Genomic DNA, 18,154 nt, shown 5'->3' on the forward strand with positions numbered 1-18,154 from the left:
GACCACCAGAGGGAGCCCTGTTAGGGATATATAAACTGGAGGGTGGAGTTAGGCAGTCTGTCAGTGATTTCAGTCAGAGTCTGAGAGAGAGTGTGCTGACACTTAGATCGGTGAAGGAGCAGCACGTCTGCTGCTGTGTTGAGGGCCCCGAGTGTGGCCGAGGCAAGGAGAGAGGAGTTAAGGGGGCAGAGGAGCATCTGAAGCTCACCTCAGGTCACAAGCCAGACACCGGGTCCGCGCCTACAGGGTTCTCTACACCCAGTAGGGACAACCGGCATACCAGGAGGCTTCCAGACCCCTGGTCATCCTAACGCTACCATCAATTACAGGACTAGGAACCACGAAGGCCCCAGCATCCAGGGATAGTGGTTGCCAGAGAAAAGTCCTACTACCAAGCAGTCAGGTGAGAGAGCAAAACAACATAGAAGCTAAGCCAAGTTCCAAGCTGGCTTGAAGCTTAGAGAGAGGAAGACACGGACCAGGAGGCCTATAACCCACTCACTGGGGAGAGTTCTGAAGTGCACCCTTCCTATAAACCCCTTTATAACCCAAGGTGGTTTGCACGTTAATGACCAGGCCAATTTTTACAATTCTGACCACTGTCACTTTATGAGGTAATTACTCTGGAACGCTTCAACGGATCCCCCTGATTCTGAGAATGTTTTTTCGGGACATATTGTACTTCATGATTATGGTAAAGTTTCTTTGATATCACTTGCGTTTATTTGTAAAAAAACGGAAATTTGGCGAAAATTTTGAAAATTTTGCAATTTTAAAAATTTGAATTTTTATGCCCTTAAATCAGAGAGATATGTCACACAAAATAGTTAATAAATAACATTTCCCACATGTTTACTTTACATCAGCACAATTTTGGAGCCAAATTTTTTTTGTTATGGAGCTATAAGGGTTAAAAGTTGACCAGCGATTTTTCATTTTACCAACAAAATTTACAAAACCATTTTTCTAGGGACCACATCACATTTGAAGTCACTTTGAGAGGTCTTTATGACAGAAAATACCCAAAAGTGACACCATTCTAAAAACTGCACCCCTCAAGGTGCTCAAAACCACATTCAAGAACTTTATTAACCCTTCAGGTGCTTCACAGGAATTTTTGGAATGTGGAAGAAAAAAATGAACATTTAACTTTTTTCAGAAAAATGTTACTTTAGACCCAATTTTTTTTATTTTCGCAGGGGTAACAGGAAAAAATGGACACCAAAATTTGTTGTGCAATTTCCCCTGGGCACGCAGATACCCCATATGTTGGGAAAAAACACTGTTTGGGCGCACAGTAGGGCTCGGTAGGGAAGGAGCGCCATTTGAATTTTCGATTGTAAAATTTTCTTGAATAATTAGCGGATGCCATGTTGCGTTTGGAGAGCCCCTGGTGTGCCTAAACAGTGGAAACCCCCCACAAGTGACCCCATTTTGGAAACTAGACCCCCCTGGGAACTTATCTATATGGGTGGTGAGCATTTTGAACCCCCAGGTGCTTCACAAATTAATCCGTAAAAATGAAAAAGTATTTTTTTTTCCACTTTTTCATTTTTACGAATCAATTTGTGAAGCACCTGGGGGTTCCAAGTGCTCACTATGCATCTAGATAGGTGCCTTTGGGGGTCTAGTTTCTAAAATGGGGTCACTTGTGGGGGAGCTCCAATGTTTAGGCACACAGGGGCTCTCCAAACGCAACATGGTGTCCACTAACAATTTGAGCCGATTTTCCATTCAATTTGTTAGCGGACACCATGTCGCGTTTGGAGGGCCCCTGTGTGCCTAAACAGTGGAAACACCCACAAGTGACCCCATTTTGGAAACTAGACCCCTCAAGGATTTTATCAAGGGGTATAGTGAACATTTTGAACCCAGAGGTATGACACAGAATTTGATAACATTAGGTCATCATATTGAATAAGTTGTCATTAGTCTTGAGCGCAAGTGCTCGCTACTTGAGTTTGCATCGGGTACTCAGGTATGCACCATGTACTGTGTGTGCTTGAGTGACATGCTCGAGTCCCTGCCCCGCATGTTTCACGGTAATTAGACACCCCCAAAAAAACATGCGGGGATCGCTCATGCATGGCAGGCAATCCCCGCAAAGTTTTTTTGGCCGCAAAGCATATGGGGCGGAGACTCGAGCATGTCACTCAAATACCCACGATACTCAATGCATACCAGAGCACCCGATGCAAACTCAAGAAGCAAGCACTTGCGCTCAACACTAGTCGCCATATCGTCATCTTTTTTTCTTACTTTTGAAAAAAATCACAACCCCATCACAACCCTAACCCCAACCCCAGCCCTAACCCTAGCCCAACCCTAACCCTAGGACAACCCTAACCCTAGCACAACCCTAACCCTAGCACAACCCTAACCTGAGAGTTTATTTTTTACGCCGTTCCTCGTGCGGTATAAGTGATTAGACGACTTTATTCTTTGGGTAGGTGCGATTACAGCGATACCAGAATCATATGGGGTTTTTATGACTGACAGCTGTCACACACTAAAAGATGCATTTTTTGTAAAATCTAGTTTTTGCATCGCCATATTTTGAGAGCTATAATTTTTCCATATTTTGGCAAACAGAGTCATGTGACGGCTTGTTTTTTACGGGATGAGTTTACATTTCTATTGGTGCCATTTTCAGGCACGTGACACCCGGCGGCGATTGCGCCCGCACAGCCTGTGTGCGCGCGCAATCGCGATGATGTACTAATACTGGTCAGGCTCGTAAAGCCCAGGGCACAGACGCGTATTAGTACGTCATGGGCTTTAAAGGGGTTAAGTACCCTGGACCATACCTGCCGTTACACCAGTAAAGGTACTGAAGCGAATCCCCTGTGTGCGTGTCCGTCATTCCCCCTGACCCGACCGGGCCACCTCTCACCTGCATCCCTTCCATCAACCCTGCCCCGGGGGCCCGATCTGCCTGTGGGGAGCAGAAACATCCCAGCTGCCATCCCATCACCCCCGGAGGTCTGCAGCAGCGCCGGTACTCATTACCGGGAACCACAGGTGGCGTCACAAGACAAAAACTGTTAACAAACAAACCCCTTTTAAAGAGTGACCCCAGGGTACGGGCCCGGGAGCCGACTGCCGTGACATACCTAGGAGGTAAAGGCCCGGGTACTGAGTCTCCCCCATATTCCCCCTGGGCGAGTCATAATCTGAACCGAATATTGAAATATTCACTCATCTCTACTGTGTAACTGCAGAACTGATGTCATGAGTATGACTAATAGTTGAGCCTGTTAGTTCTAGCCTCAACAACAGTTTTAGGATCCATCTACACAAACTGACCGGTGAAACAATACGACAGTTGATAGGTAAACTTTTAGCAGCCGTTTGAGTGCCTGTTTACACAGGCAGACTAAAGTAATTGATGCTTCCTGAGCAATCTATACTAGATCACTCAGTGCAAATAGACTGCCATTGAGAGTCCTGATTGCACATGATGATGGTTCTCAGTGAATTATGAACTTTCATGCTGCACAAAAGATCCTCTCACCTGACGAATGAGTATTTTGCTCGTTCATTGGGTGATCGACAGCCAGTCTACATGGCAAGATAATCACGAAACGAAACAAACAGTTAAAACAACTCTTGTTCACAATTATATTGCAGTGTAAATGCTCCTTTAGTGTCTCATGTGGCCCCTTTGGAAAATTAATTGCCCACCCCATGTGTAATGCGGTCTGTGCTTTGTCACGTGTACAATCTTGCATTTGAGTTAATTATAATAATTTTTACATTCATATCATTATCATAAGAACAATGGAGCATTGAAAAACTTCCTACAGTGTAAATTTAACAAAGCCCCAAACTGTATTCTAGAATTTGAAAACCTGTATTGATATCACATTATGACATCAGAACAAAGTTTTCTTTTAACTCCCACTGAACCTAATAATACTATTCAAAACTAAGGTAACACCTTGTACCAAAAAGAAATGAGCTGACATGCAAAACTGGCAGGTAGCAGGAATTACATTTCATTCTGTCAACTTTTCTTTCAGTACTTAAATTACAGGGTGTACACAAAGGATTTCACTGGATTTCTTTCAAGGCCAGAGGGAACATACTGACTCTGGGGTGCTGTTATGAAAGAGAATAGTAGCGTACTTTACATATGTGCGTGTCATTTGTGGATTACATATAAAATGTACACCTACTCCTCCATAGCGCATAAACACAGGCAGTGATATCACCATGTTGGAGAACAAAACTTGTTTTTTCGAGATTTAGAATAATTGTATGAGTCATGTAAAGTACCATCCATACACAATTTAATGCAAAAGAGCAGATCAGAGCAGATTTTCTACTAAAAAGGGCATGTTCACACGTTATTTTTTTTTATGCGTTTTTCTTGTGTGTTTTACAGTACCAGCAAAGTAAATGAGATTTCTGAAATCTCATGCACACGCTGCTTATTTTTTCCTTGCAGATTTGAACCATCAAAGCGTTTTTTCAAATCTCCAACATGCCAATTCTTTCAGCGTTTTTGCAGCTTTTTTATCCATTCAAATGAATGAATAAAAAACGCACGTAAAAACTCATTAAAAACCATAGTTCCCAACTTTTGAAGAAAAGAACGAGGGACAGAATATTCGTCGTACACAAAATTTTAGATGACTCCTTTAACCACACCCCCAACCATACCCATTTACTATTTCATTTTCACTTGGAAACATTAAGAAAAATTTAGAAAGTGATGGACAACCGTTTGAAGGCTGTGTTCCCACTACTGCTAATCGTTTTTGGTGTCCTGTCCATTATAGGAGCAGTACAATGGTAAGCAGCTCAGGATGGATTTATAAATCAGCCCGACCATCCCCACTGATTATAATGAGCTCCATCAACTTTCTGTCCGGGTGTTCATTACATTTCAATCCTAAATTCTTGTTCCTATCAGTCTACACTTAGGCCATTTCCCCAGTGCTCCTTTCTGTCCCCAGGCCTTCTGCTCAGCACTCCTGTCTGCCCTCAAGCTATGCCCTCAGCACTACAGTCATGGCCAAAAGTATTGAGAATGAGACAAATAGTAATTTTTCCAAAGTTTACTGCGTCATTTTTTGTAATGCCAATTTGCATATACTCCTGAATGTCAAAGAGTGATCAGCTTAACAGCAATTACTGTACTTGCAAAGTCAATATTTGCCCAGAAAATGAACTTTAACCCCCAAAACACATTTCAACATCATTGCAGTCCTGCCTTAAAAGGAGCAGCTAACATCGCTTTAGTGATTGATCCATTAACACAGGTGTGGGTGTTGATGAGGACAGGGCTGGCGATCAATCAGTCATGATTAAGCAAGAATGACATCACTGGACACTTTAAAAAGAGGCTGGTTCTTGGTATCATTGTTTCTCTTCAGCTAACCATGGTTATCTCTAAAGAAACACGTGCAGCCATCATTGCACTGCACAAAAATGGCCTAACAGGGAAGAGTATCGCAGCTACAAAGATTGCACCTCAGTCAACAATCTATCGCATCGTCAAGAACTTCAAGGAGAGAGCTTCCATTGTTGTCAAAAAGGCTCCAGGGCACCGAAGAAAGACCAGCAAGCGCCAGGACCGTATCTTAAAACTGTTTCAGCTGCGGGATCGGACTACCAGCAGTGCCGAGCTTGCTCAGGAATGGCAGCAGGCTGGTGTGAGTGCTTCTGCATGCACTGTGAGGCGGAGACTCTTTGAGCAAGGGCTGGTTTCAAGGAGGGCAGCAAAGAAGCCACTTCTCTCCAGAAAAAACATCGAGGACCGACTGATATTCTGCAGAAAGTACAGGGAGTGGACTGCTGAGGACTGGGGCAAAGTCATTTTCTCTGATGAATCCCCTTTTCGATTGTTTGGGACATCTGGAAAACAGCTTATTCGGAGAAGAAGATGTGAGCGCTACCACCAGTCTTGTCTCATGCCAACTGTAAAGCATCCTGAAACCATTCATGTGTGGGGTTGCTTCTCAGCCAAGGGAATCGGCTCACTCACAGTCTTGCCTAAAAACACAGCCATGAATAAAGAATGGTACCAGAATGTCCTCCAAGAGCAACTTCTCCCAACCATCCAAGAGCAGTTTGGCGCCCAACAATGCCTTTTCCAGCATGATGGAGCACCTTGCCATAAAGCAAAGGTGATAACTAAATGGCTCATGGAACAAAACATAGAGATTTTGGGTCCATGGCCTGGAAACTCCCCAGATCTTAATCCCATTGAGAACTTGTGGTCAATCATCAAGAGACGGGTGGACAAACAAAAACCAACAAATTCTGGCAAAATGCAAGCATTGATTATGCAAGAATGGACTGCTATCAGTCAGGATTTGGTCCAAAAGTTGATTGAGAGCATGCCAGGGAGAATTACAGAGGTCTTGAAGAAGAAGGGGCAACACTGCAAATATTGACTTGCTGCATTAACTCATTCTAACTGTCAATATAACCTATTGGTACTCATAATATGATTGCAATTATATTTCTGTATGTGATATAAACATCAGACAAACACTAATAAAAACCAGAGGCCAGCAGATCATGTGAAAATATAATTTTGGTGTCATTCTCAAAACTTTTGGCCATGACTGTACTCTCTGCCCCAAGGTTGTCTCCTCGTCGTTCCTCTCTGCCCCCAGGATGTCTTCTCAGCACTCCTCTATGCCATCAGATGATCTCCCCAGCATTCCTCTTTGTACTCAAGCCGTCTCCACGACTTTCATGTCTGCCCTCAGGCCATCTCTTCGGCACTCCTCTCTGCGCCCAGGCCATCTCCTCGGTGCTCCTCTCTGCCCACATGCCATCTGTTCAGCACTCCTCTCTGCCCTCAGACTGCCTCTTTGGCATTCTTCTCAGCCCCCAGGCAATCTCCTTGGTTTTCCGCTCTATCCTCAGGCCATCTCCTCAGTGCTCCTTTCTGCCCTGAGGCCGCCTCCTCAGCATTTCTCTCTGCCCTCAGGGCGTCTCCTCAGCGTTGTTCTTGACTTCAGGTAGTCTTCTCAGCATTCCTCCCTCACAATATGCTCTGAACCAAAGGTAGAGAGGAGAATCTTAATAGAGATACCTTTTGATGATTATTGTTGTGTGGCTACATATTAATATGTATGTTTTTTGTTATTTAAAAGGAACCTGTCAGGTCGGATAATGCTGTTTACTAGCAGATATAAAGTTAATCTGCAGGTTAACAACATTCTGAAGGTCCTCGGCCACTGTAATGAAAGCACAAGACCTAGGAGAAAATGAACTTTATTCCTCCCAGGAGTCGCTGGATTTCAGTCATGCAGGTGTGCGGGAATGGCTTCAGTCACTGCTCACAGTACACCATGGCACTGATGACAACCGTCTGTGCAGCGATGCAGTGCAGAGTCAGCTATAAGTCAAATTGTTGGGGCATGCTTATAGCCCCAACTGATTGTGCTTTGAGCTATGACTGTAACTGCGCACACTTGTATGACTACAAATCGGCTGCTACCTGGAGGAATAAAGTTCATTTTTTCCCAGATGCTGCACTTTCAATATATTCACTGGGCACCTTCCTAATGCTTTTAACCTGCAGATTAAACCTTTAGCATACTGTATGTAATAACATTTCATTGTATTATTATGTTATATTATTTGGGGGGGGGCTCTTTATTACTTTTTATTAGATAGATAGATAGATAGATAGATAGATAGATAGATAGATGGATGGATTAAAAAATAGAACAGTGCACTACAAATATTAGAAATGATGAGTGCAAGGCCTCCCAAGCAAGAGTATCCAAGAAGTTTATGGACTTTATTAAACCTTCCTGTTTTGATATAAGAGCTTACTGACTGTGCCTACCTAAACTGCTGCCAGTCTCTACAGTACTTTACATTTGAGTTTTTCTCATATATTATCATTCAGGATGAGTTTTAGCACAATTTTACATTAAATGAAACCCCCTCCCCCTTGCTTATTTATTTGTTCATCTCTGAACAGACTATAGTCCTGTAAATTAACAGCCCAGTCATAGCTCTCGTCCAGCCATGTCTCCTTTATCCCCACAATATCATAATTTTGTTCCAACAATATTATTTCTAATTCTTGTTGGTCAGGTTATGGCATATTGTTCTGTACCCCTTTTTCTTCTCTCTTTATTAATCCCTCCCACATGCCACCACTACTTTCATTACTTTGGCCATTATCTACACTATCCACAGTAATTGCCCTCCCACCAGTCCCTTGTTTAAACACTGATCCAACCATTCTTTCCCCAAACACAGCTGTACCCTCCCCATTGAGATGTAGCCTATCCCGAACGTAGTGTGTGTAGCAAATAAAAAAGTCAGCCCAGTTCTCCAGGAACCCAAAACCCTCCTTCATATACCACTTTCAGAGCCACTTATTCACCTCCTTAATCTTGTGCAGCCCTTTTGGCATAGCACGTGGAACAGGCAGTATTTCAGTGAATACTACCTTAAAGGTCCTTGACTTAAGGTTACGGACAAATTTTCTTAAATCATTTTTAATACATCAAATACCTGGAATGGTTGACAGTTTGGTGACTGTGATATTGATTGCAAGTTAGAAATAGAAATCAAGACTGTGGCCTCTTTTTTACATTGAAAAAAACATATTGAAATAGAGTTAAACTATTCGAATGCTATCTAGGATTAGCCTTCCAAAACCTTTTATTTTTTCCTAGAGAAAGAATCTCACCAGATTTTAAGCTCACTATGGTAAAATGAAATTAAGAAATCTGATTTGCAAATGACATATATTTGAGAAAAGAATTTAAAATTTTATCTTCTGACACTCTTCCAACATTTGACTCATGCCCATTCATACAGAAACACAATAGTGATTTAAATCTAAACACTAGAGATGAGCGGTGTTCGACTCAAATTGTTCGCCAATCTCAAATTCGAGCTGTTTTGGGCGGTGTTCGAGCCGTTCGGCGAACACAAACGATTTGAAAGAAATTCGGCTGTTCGAGGTTATGTTCGATAACTGTTCGTGCACCAAAATCATAACTGGATTTTTTCTCAGTAATGCTGAAAATTAATGTTAATACGCACTTTGAGTGTACAGCGGGGCGGGGGGAGGGGCAGGGGATGGATCTCTGCAGAAATAATGAAGATCTCCATTTTTTTTTCTCTTTCCCCATTTACAGTGGGGAGGTGCAATCTGTCAGCCTATCAGCAGCGCACACACGGAGCGAAGTGCTTTTTTTCACACAAGCAAGGGCATGTGTCATTGGCAGTGTATGTCTCATGTCCTTGCCCTATAAGACCCAGCCATTTTCCCCGTCGCAACCTTTTTCTCACTGCTGCAGCTGCGTGTTAGACGACACCGCTGTTGCTGTGTGCGCTATACTTTGTTAATTTCAAGCCAATTTTCGCACAAATCTACAGATAGCTTGGGAGTAGGGAAGAGTTGTGATTGCAGTCCTTTTAAGGACTAGGTTACATAATTTCCTACGACTTTTATCAGGCAGGTCTGTGCTCTTAAATAGATAGGTTGGGAGTAAAGACTAATTGTAATTGCAGTCCTTTTCAGGGCTAGGTTACATCAGTTCCTATCACTTTTTGCCAGGCAGGTCTGTGCCAGTGCTGTGCAAGTTTTTTTCACAGCATTTGGCTAAATCTAGCAAAGCAAATCCTTTTTGGCCTATTGCAGAGTGTGTTAGTCAGTGGAGTAGCCTATCTGTGTTGCAAGCTACACCACCTGTGTAAAGAATACAAATTTTTTTACTGCACCTAGTGAAGTAAAACCTTTTGGGCATAGTATCATTCTATTAGTCCATCTATACTAACCTCCACCAGGTTGCAAATTCAATATAATTTTTTCCTGCATCGAGCTCTGAAAAAATATTTCGGCTTCTAGCAGTATGTGAGACTTGTTCTATTAGTCCATCTATACTAACCTCCATCAGGTTGCAAATTCAATATAATTTTTTTCTGCATCTAGCTCTGAAAAAATATTTCGGCTTCTAGCAGTGTGTGGGACTTGTTCTATTAGTCCATCTATACTGACCTCCATCAGGTTGCAAATTCAAAATAATTTTTTTCTGCATCGAGCTCTGAAAAAATATTTCAGCTTCTAGCAGTGTGTGAGACTTGTTCTATTAGTCCATCTATACTGACCTCCATCAGGTTGCAAATTCAATATAAATTTTTCCTGCATCGAGCTCTGAAAAAATGTTTCGGCTTGTAGCAGTGTGTGAGACTTGTTCTATTAGTCCATCTATACTAACCTCCATCAGGTTGCAAATTCAATATAATTTTTTTCTGCATCTAGCTCTGAAAAAATATTTCGGCTTGTAGCAGTGTGTGGGACTTGTTCTATTAGTCCATCTATACTGACCTCCATCAGGTTGCAAATTCAATATATTTTTTTTCTGCATCGAGCTTTGAAAACATATTTCAGCTTCTAGCAGTGTGTGGGACTTGTTCTATTAGTCCATCTATACTGACCTCCATCAGGTTGCAAATTCAATATAATTTTTTTCTGCATCTAGCTCTGAAAAAATATTTAGGCTTCTAGCAGTGTGTGGGACTTGTTCTATTAGTCCATCTATACTGACATCCATCAGGTTGCAAATTCAATATAACTTTTTTCTGCATCTAGCTCTGAAAAAATATTTCGGCTTCTAGCAGTGTGTGGGACTTGTTCTATTAGTCCATCTATACTGACCTCCATCAGGTTGCAAATTCAAAATATTTTTTTTCTGCATCGAGCTCTGAAAAAATATTTCAGCTTCTAGCAGTGTGTGGGACTTGTTCTATTAGTCCATCTATACTGACCTACATCAGGTTGCAAATTCAATATAAATTTTTCCTGCATCGAGCTCTGAAAAAATATTTTGGCTTGTAGCAGTGTGTGGGACTTGTTCTATTAGTCCATCTATACTAACCTCCATCAGGTTGCAAATTCAATATAATTTTTTTCTGCATCTAGCTCTGAAAAAATATTTCGGCTTGTAGCAGTGTGTGGGACTTGTTCTATTAGTCCATCTATACTGACCTCCATCAGGTTGCAAATTCAATATATTTTTTTTCTGCATCGAGCTTTGAAAACATATTTCAGCTTCTAGCAGTGTGTGGGACTTGTTCTATTAGTCCATCTATACTGACCTCCATCAGGTTGCAAATTCAATATAATTTTTTTCTGCATCTAGCTCTGAAAAAATATTTCAGCTTGTAGCAGTGTGTGGGACTTGTTCTATTAGTCCATCTATACTAACCTCCATCAGGTTGCAAATTCAATATAATTTTTTTCTGCATCTAGCTCTGAAAAAATATTTAGACTTCTAGCAGTGTGTGGGACTTGTTCTATTAGTACATCTATTCTAACCTCCATCAGGTTGCAAATTCAAAATAATTTTTTTATACATCTAGCTCTGAAAAAATATTTAGGCTTCTAGCAGTGTGTGGGACTTGTTCTATTAGTTCATCTGTACTGACCTCCATCAGGTTGCAAATTCAATATAATTTTTTTCTGCATCTAGCTCTGAAAAAATATTTCAGCTTGTAGCAGTGTGTGGGACTTGTTCTATTAGTTCATCTATACTGACCTCCATCAGGTTGCAAATTCAATATAATTTTTTTCTGCATCTAGCTCTGAAAAAATATTTAGGCTTCTAGCAGTGTGTGGGACTTGTTCTATTAGTCCATCTATACTGACCTCCATCAGGTTGCAAATTCAAAATAATTTTTTTTCTGCATCTAGCTCTGAAAAAATATTTCGGCTTGTAGCAGTGTGTGGGACTTGTTCTATTAGTCCATCTATACTGACCTCCATCAGGTTGCAAATTCAAAATAATTTTTTTCTGCATCTAGCTCTGAAAAAATATTTCAGCTTGTAGCAGTGTGTGGGACTTGTTCTATTAGTCCATCTATACTAACCTCCATCAGGTTGCAAATTTAATATAATTTTTTTCTGCATCTAGTTCTGAAAAAATATTTAGGCTTCTAGCAGTTTGTGGGACTTGTTCTATTAGTCCATCTATACTAACCTCCATCAGGTTGCAAATTCAATATAATTTTTTTCTGCATCTAGCTCTGAAAAAATATTTAGGCTTCTAGCAGTGTGTGGGACTTGTTCTATTAGTCCATCTATACTGACCTCCATCAGGTTGCAAATTAAATATAATTTTTTTCTGCATCCAGCTCTGAAAAAATATTTCGGCTTCTAGCAGTGTGAGGGACTTGTTCTATTAGTCCATCTATACTGACCTCCATCAGGTTGCAAATTCAATATAGTTTTTATCTGCATCTAACCCAGCCAATACTTTTTGTCTAATACCACAGTTTGGCCACTGAGCTCTGCTCGGTTTCCATCCATTGTTTTTTGTGCAAACAACTCCAGAGTTGTGAATTAGTTAACCACCAAAATGAGTGGAAAAAGGCCTGCTGCTGGTGGAAAGGGGAATAGGCGTGTTGGGAAGGGAAAAAAGGTTGTGTCCGTGGGGTAGGTGTTAAAGCAACAGTAACATCTGCAGAAGAAAAACCATCTTCCAGCCAAACTAAGATGTCTACTTCTTTTAGCGGACAATGTGATAAGATCCCTTTCTTACGGCCACTCCAATCGCTACAAATTCCAGATGAGGCACAAAAACAGCAGGTGCTTCAACGGATATCAAGTGCTCCTTTAAGTGGGCTCTCCTCCACCTCAACTTCAACATCACAAATACCCCAGTCCTCAGAGGTGTCACCCCAATCGCACTTGCTTCCTCACAGCTCCCAAGTCTCCAGCTGCCCGTCTGAGTATGGGGTAGAACAGATGGTTGAGTCTGCAGAGCTGTTTACTCATACTATAGCCTGGGAATCAGAGGTCGGCTCCAGAGCTTCTGTGAATCCAGACGAGGAGATGATTAGAGATGAGCGGTGTTCGACTAGAACTGTTCGCCAATCTCAAATTCGAGCTGTTTTGGGCGGTGTTCGAGTTGTTCGACGAACCCGAACGATTTGCAAAAAATTCGGCTGTTCGAGGTTATGTTCGATAACTGTTCGTGCACCAAAAGCGTGTCCTGCATGTCTGGTGCTATTTAGAGCACCAATCATGCAGGGATTGTCTGCTACTCACTGTAATGCCACAGCCATGGTGGTTGTGGCATTACAGTGATTGCCCAAATCGATGGGAACAGTGCCAACAGTTAAACATGAAACGCCGGCAATTCAGCAGCGGCATACACCGGTACCCGACAATTTAGAACCGAAAGAATAGAGCTTCACACATAGATTAGATAGATATAAACATGTCAGCCACATATATACGAAGTACAGTGAAAGTGCTGCTTACTGTACTTGTCATTTAGCGTAAAGGATTTATCAAAAAAAATAATAGAGTTTTCATGCACCGTCTCTTTAAAAAAGCCGGCCGGCAATTCAGCAGCGGTACCCGACAATTTAGAATAGAAGGAATAGAGAATCACACATAGATTAGATAGATAGAAACATGTCAGTCACATATATATGAAGTACAGTGACAGTGTTGATTACTGTACTTGTCATTTAGTGTAAAGGATTTATCAAAAAAAATAATAGTGTTTTCATGCACCGTCTCTTTAAAAAAGCCGGCCGGCAATTCAGCATCTGTACCCAACAATTTAGAATAGAAGGAATAGAGAATCACACATAGATTAGATAGATAGAAACATGTCAGTCACATATATATAAAGTACAGTGACAGCGTTGCTTACTGTACTTGTCATTTAGTGTAAAGGATTTATTAAAAAAAATAATAGTGTTTTCATGCACCGTCTCTTTAAGAAAGCCGGCCGGCAATTCAGCATCTGTACCCGACAATTTATAACAGACAGAATAGAGCTTCACACATAGATTAGATAGATAGAAACATGTCAGTCACATATATATGAAGTACAGTGACAGTGTTGGTTACTGTACTTGTCATTTAGTATTAAAATAAAGGATTTATTATTAAAAAAATTGGCGTGGGGTTCCCCTTAATTTTAGGCTCTAGCGGAGGTTAAGCAGACAGCTGGGGCAGATGTTTGAAGCCTGGGAAGGGGGTAATACCCACGGAGCTTCCCAGGCAACTAATATCAGCCCCCAGCTGAATACATAGCCTTTACTAGCTATTAAAATGGGGGACCCCCAAAAAAAATGACGTGGGGTCCCCCCTAATTTAATAGCTAGCAAAGGCTAGGCAGACAGCTGGGGGCTGATATTAATAGCCCAGGAAGGGAGCCATGAATATTGGCCCCCTCCCAGGCTAGAAACACCAGCCGTCAGCCGCCCCAGAAATGGCGCATTCATAGGATGCGCCAATTCTGGCACTTAGCCTCGCTCTTCCACGCTGCCCTGTAGCGGTGGCAGTGGGGTAATAGGTCTGGGGTTGATGTCAGCTTATAATGCCAGCTGACATCAAGCCCAGGTTAGTAATGGAGAGGCGTCTATAAGACACCCCCATTACTAACCCCATAGTCAAAGTTAAAAAAAACACAAACACCCAGAATAAAGTCCTTTAATTGAAATAAAGACACAATTCTTTATTGTTCTAAATTAAACCATACTTACCATCACGCCCATTCCAGCTGAAGCCAACGATCTCCTGTAATAAAAATAAAATAATAAAGCAACCTCATCCTTACCTTTCCATGGTTCCCACGACAGCTTCAGCTCTGCTACATCGAGATGACAGGCTGGACCGCAGCAGAACGCCGCCATCCAGCCTGTCATCCCGCAGACACTGAGAAGCGCAGGCTTGCTTGCGCTCTGCAGTGTCTGGCTGTGACGGCATAAAGATGAGACGAGTTCATGTCCAATGAACTCGGCGCACCTCATGCACGTCACTTACAGCGTGGGAGAATTCTCACGCTGAAGCGCTGAGTGCAGGAGAATTTTCCCACGCTGTCAGTGAGGTGCATGAGGTGAGCTGAGTTCATTGGACATGAGCTCACCTCATGCACATCACTGACAGCGTGGGACAATTCTCCTGCACTCAGCACTTCAGCGTGAGAATTTTCCCACGCTGTCAGTGACGTGCATGAGGTGAGCTGAGTTCATTGGACATGAACTCGGCTCATCTGGATGCCGTCACAGCGAGACACTGAGGAGCGCAAGCATGCCTGCTCTTCTCAGTGTCTGCGGCATGACAGGCTGGATGGCAGCGTTCTGCTGCGGTCCAGCCTGTCATCTCGATGTAGCAGAGCTGAAGCTGTCGTGGGAACCATGGAAAGGTAAGGATGAGGTTGGTTTATTATTTTTCTTTTATTGCAGGAGATCGTTGGCTTCAGCTGGAATGGGCGTGATGGTAAGTATAGTTTAATTTAGAACAATAAAGAATTGTGTGTTTATTTCAATTAAAGGACTTTATTCTGGGTGTTGTGTTTTTTTTAAATACTTTACTAGAAATTCATGGCGGTCATGTCTAATACTGGCGTGACCCCATGAATTTTGGGCTTGGGGCCAGCTGATAATACCAAGCTGGCCCTAACCCCTTTATTACCCAGTGAGCCACCGCACCAGGGCCCTGGATGAGTTGGGTACAGCGCCAGAAGATGGCGCTTCTATGAACGCGCCATTTTCCGGGGTGGCTGCGGACTGCAATTTGCAGCGGGGGGGGCCCAGAAAGCTTGGGCCTCCCTGCGCTGCAGATTCCAGCCCCCAGCTGCCTAGTTGTACCTGGCTGGACACAAAAATAGGGCGAAGCCCCACGTATTTTTTTTTTAATTATTTCATGAAATTCATGAAATAATTAAGAAAAAAAGGCCTTCCCTATATTGTTGTGTCCGGTGAGGTACAAATAGTCAGCTGGTGGTTGGGGGCAGCCCGTTCCTGCCTGCTGTACCTGGCTGGACACAAATATAGTGCGAAGCCCCACTTCAATTTTTTTTAATTATTTCATGAAATTCATGAAATAATTAGGAAAAAAAGGCCTTCCCTATATTGTTGTGTCCGGCCAGGTACAAATAGGCAGCTGGTGGTTGGGGGCAGCCCATTCCTGCCTGCTGTACCTGGCTGGACACAAATATAGTGCGAAGCCCCACTTCAATTTTTTTAAATTATTTCAGGAAATTCATGAAATAATTAAAAAAAAATTGACGTGGGGCTTCGCACTATATTTGTGTCCAGTCAGGTGCAGCAGGCAGGAACGGGCTGCCCCCAACCACCAGCTGCCTATTTGTACCTGGCCGGACACAACAATATAGGGAAGCCCTTTTTTTCTTAATTATTTCATGAAATAATTTAAAGAAAATTGACGTGGGGCTTCGCCCTGTTTTTGTGTCCAGCCAGGTACAACTATGCAGCTGGGGGCTGGAATCCGCAGCGCAGGGAGGCCCAAGCTTTCTGGGCCACCCCCGCTGCAAATTGCAGTCCGCAGCCACCCCGGAAAATGGCGCGTTCATAGAAGCGCCATCTTCTGGCGCTGTACCCAACTCATCCAGGGCCCTGATGCGGTGGCTCACTGGGTAATAAAGGGGTTAGGGCCAGCTTGGCATTATCAGCTGGCCCTAAGCCCAAAATTCATGGGGTCACGCCAATATTAGACATGACCACCATGAATTTCTAGTAAAGTATTTAAAAAAAACACAACACCCAGAAAAAAGTCCTTTAATTGAAATAAACACACAATTCTTTATTGTTCTAAATTAAACCATACTTACCATCACACCCATTCCAGCTGAAGCCAACGATCTCCTGAAATAAAAGAAAAATAATAAAGCAACATCATCCTTACCTTTCCGTGGTTCCCATGACAGCTTCAGCTCTGCTACATCGAGATGACAGGCTGGACCGCAGCAGAACGCTGCCATCCAGCCTGTCATCCCGCAGACACTGAGAAGCGCAGGCTTGCTTGCGCTCCACAGTGTCTCTCTGTGAGGGCATCCAGATGAGCCGAGTTAATGTCCAATGAACTCGGCTCACCTCATGCACGTCACTGACAGCGTGGGAAAATTCTCCTGCACTCAGCGCTTCAGCGTGGGAGAATTCTCACGCTGAAGCGCTGAGTGCAGGAGAATTCTCCCACGCTGTCAGTGACGTGCAGGAGGTGAGCTGAGTTCATTGGACATGAGCTCACCTTATGCACGTCACTGACAGCGTGGGAGAATTCTCCTGCACTCAGCGCTTCAGCGTGAGAATTTTCCCACGCTGTCAGTGACGTGCATGAGGTGCGCCGAGTTCATTGGACATGAACTCGTCTCATCTTTATGCCGTCACAGCCAGACACTGCAGAGCGCAAGCAAGCCTGCGCTTCTCAGTGTCTGCGGGATGACAGGCTGGATGGCGGCGTTCTGCTGCGGTCCAGCCTGTCATCTCGATGTAGCAGAGCTGAAGCTGTCGTGGGAACCATGGAAAGGTAAGGATGATGTTGCTTTATTATTTTTCTTTTATTGCAGGAGATCGTTGGCTTCAGCTGAAATGGGCGTGATGGTAAGTATGGTTTAATTTAGAACAATAAAGGATTGTGTCTTTATTTCAATTAAAGGACTTTATTCTGGGTGTTTGTGTTTTCTTTTAACTTTGACTATGGGGTTAGTAATGGGGGTGTCTTATAGACGCCTCTCCATTACTAACCTGGGCTTGATGTCAGCTGGCATTATAAGCTGACATCAACCCCAGCCCTATTACCCCCTGCCACCGCACCAGGGCAGCGTGGAAGAGCGAGGCTAAGTGCCAGAATTGGCGCATCCTATGAATGCGCCATTTCTGGGGCGGCTGACGGCTGGTGTTTCTAGCCTGGGAGGGGGCCAATATTCATGGCACCCTTCCTGGGCTATTAATATCAGCCCCCAGCTGTCTGCCTAGCCTTTGCTAGCTATTAAATTAGGGGGGACCCCACGTCATTTTTTTGGGGGGGTCCCCCATTTTAATAGCTAGTAAAGGCTATGTATTCAGCTGGGGGCTCATATTAGTAGCCTGGGAAGCTCCGTGGGTATTACCCCCTTCCCAGGCTTCAAACATCTGCCCCAGCTGTCTGCTTAACCTCCGCTAGAGACTAAAATTAAGGGGAACCCCACGCCAATTTTTTTTAATAATAAATCCTTTATTTTAATACTAAATGACAAGTACAGTAACCAACACTATCACTGTACTTCATATATATGTGACTGGCATGTTTCTATCTATCTAATCTATGTGTGAAGCTCTATTCTGTCTGTTATAAATTGTCGGGTACAGATGCTGAATTGCCGGCCGGCTTTTTTAAAGAGACGGTGCATGAAAACACTAT

This window comes from Phyllobates terribilis, unplaced genomic scaffold, assembly GCF_046119375.1.
Source record: "Phyllobates terribilis strain yellow unplaced genomic scaffold, ASM4611937v1 Scaffold_1__5_contigs__length_1240528914, whole genome shotgun sequence".
Classification (NCBI taxonomy): Eukaryota; Metazoa; Chordata; class Amphibia; order Anura; family Dendrobatidae; genus Phyllobates; species Phyllobates terribilis.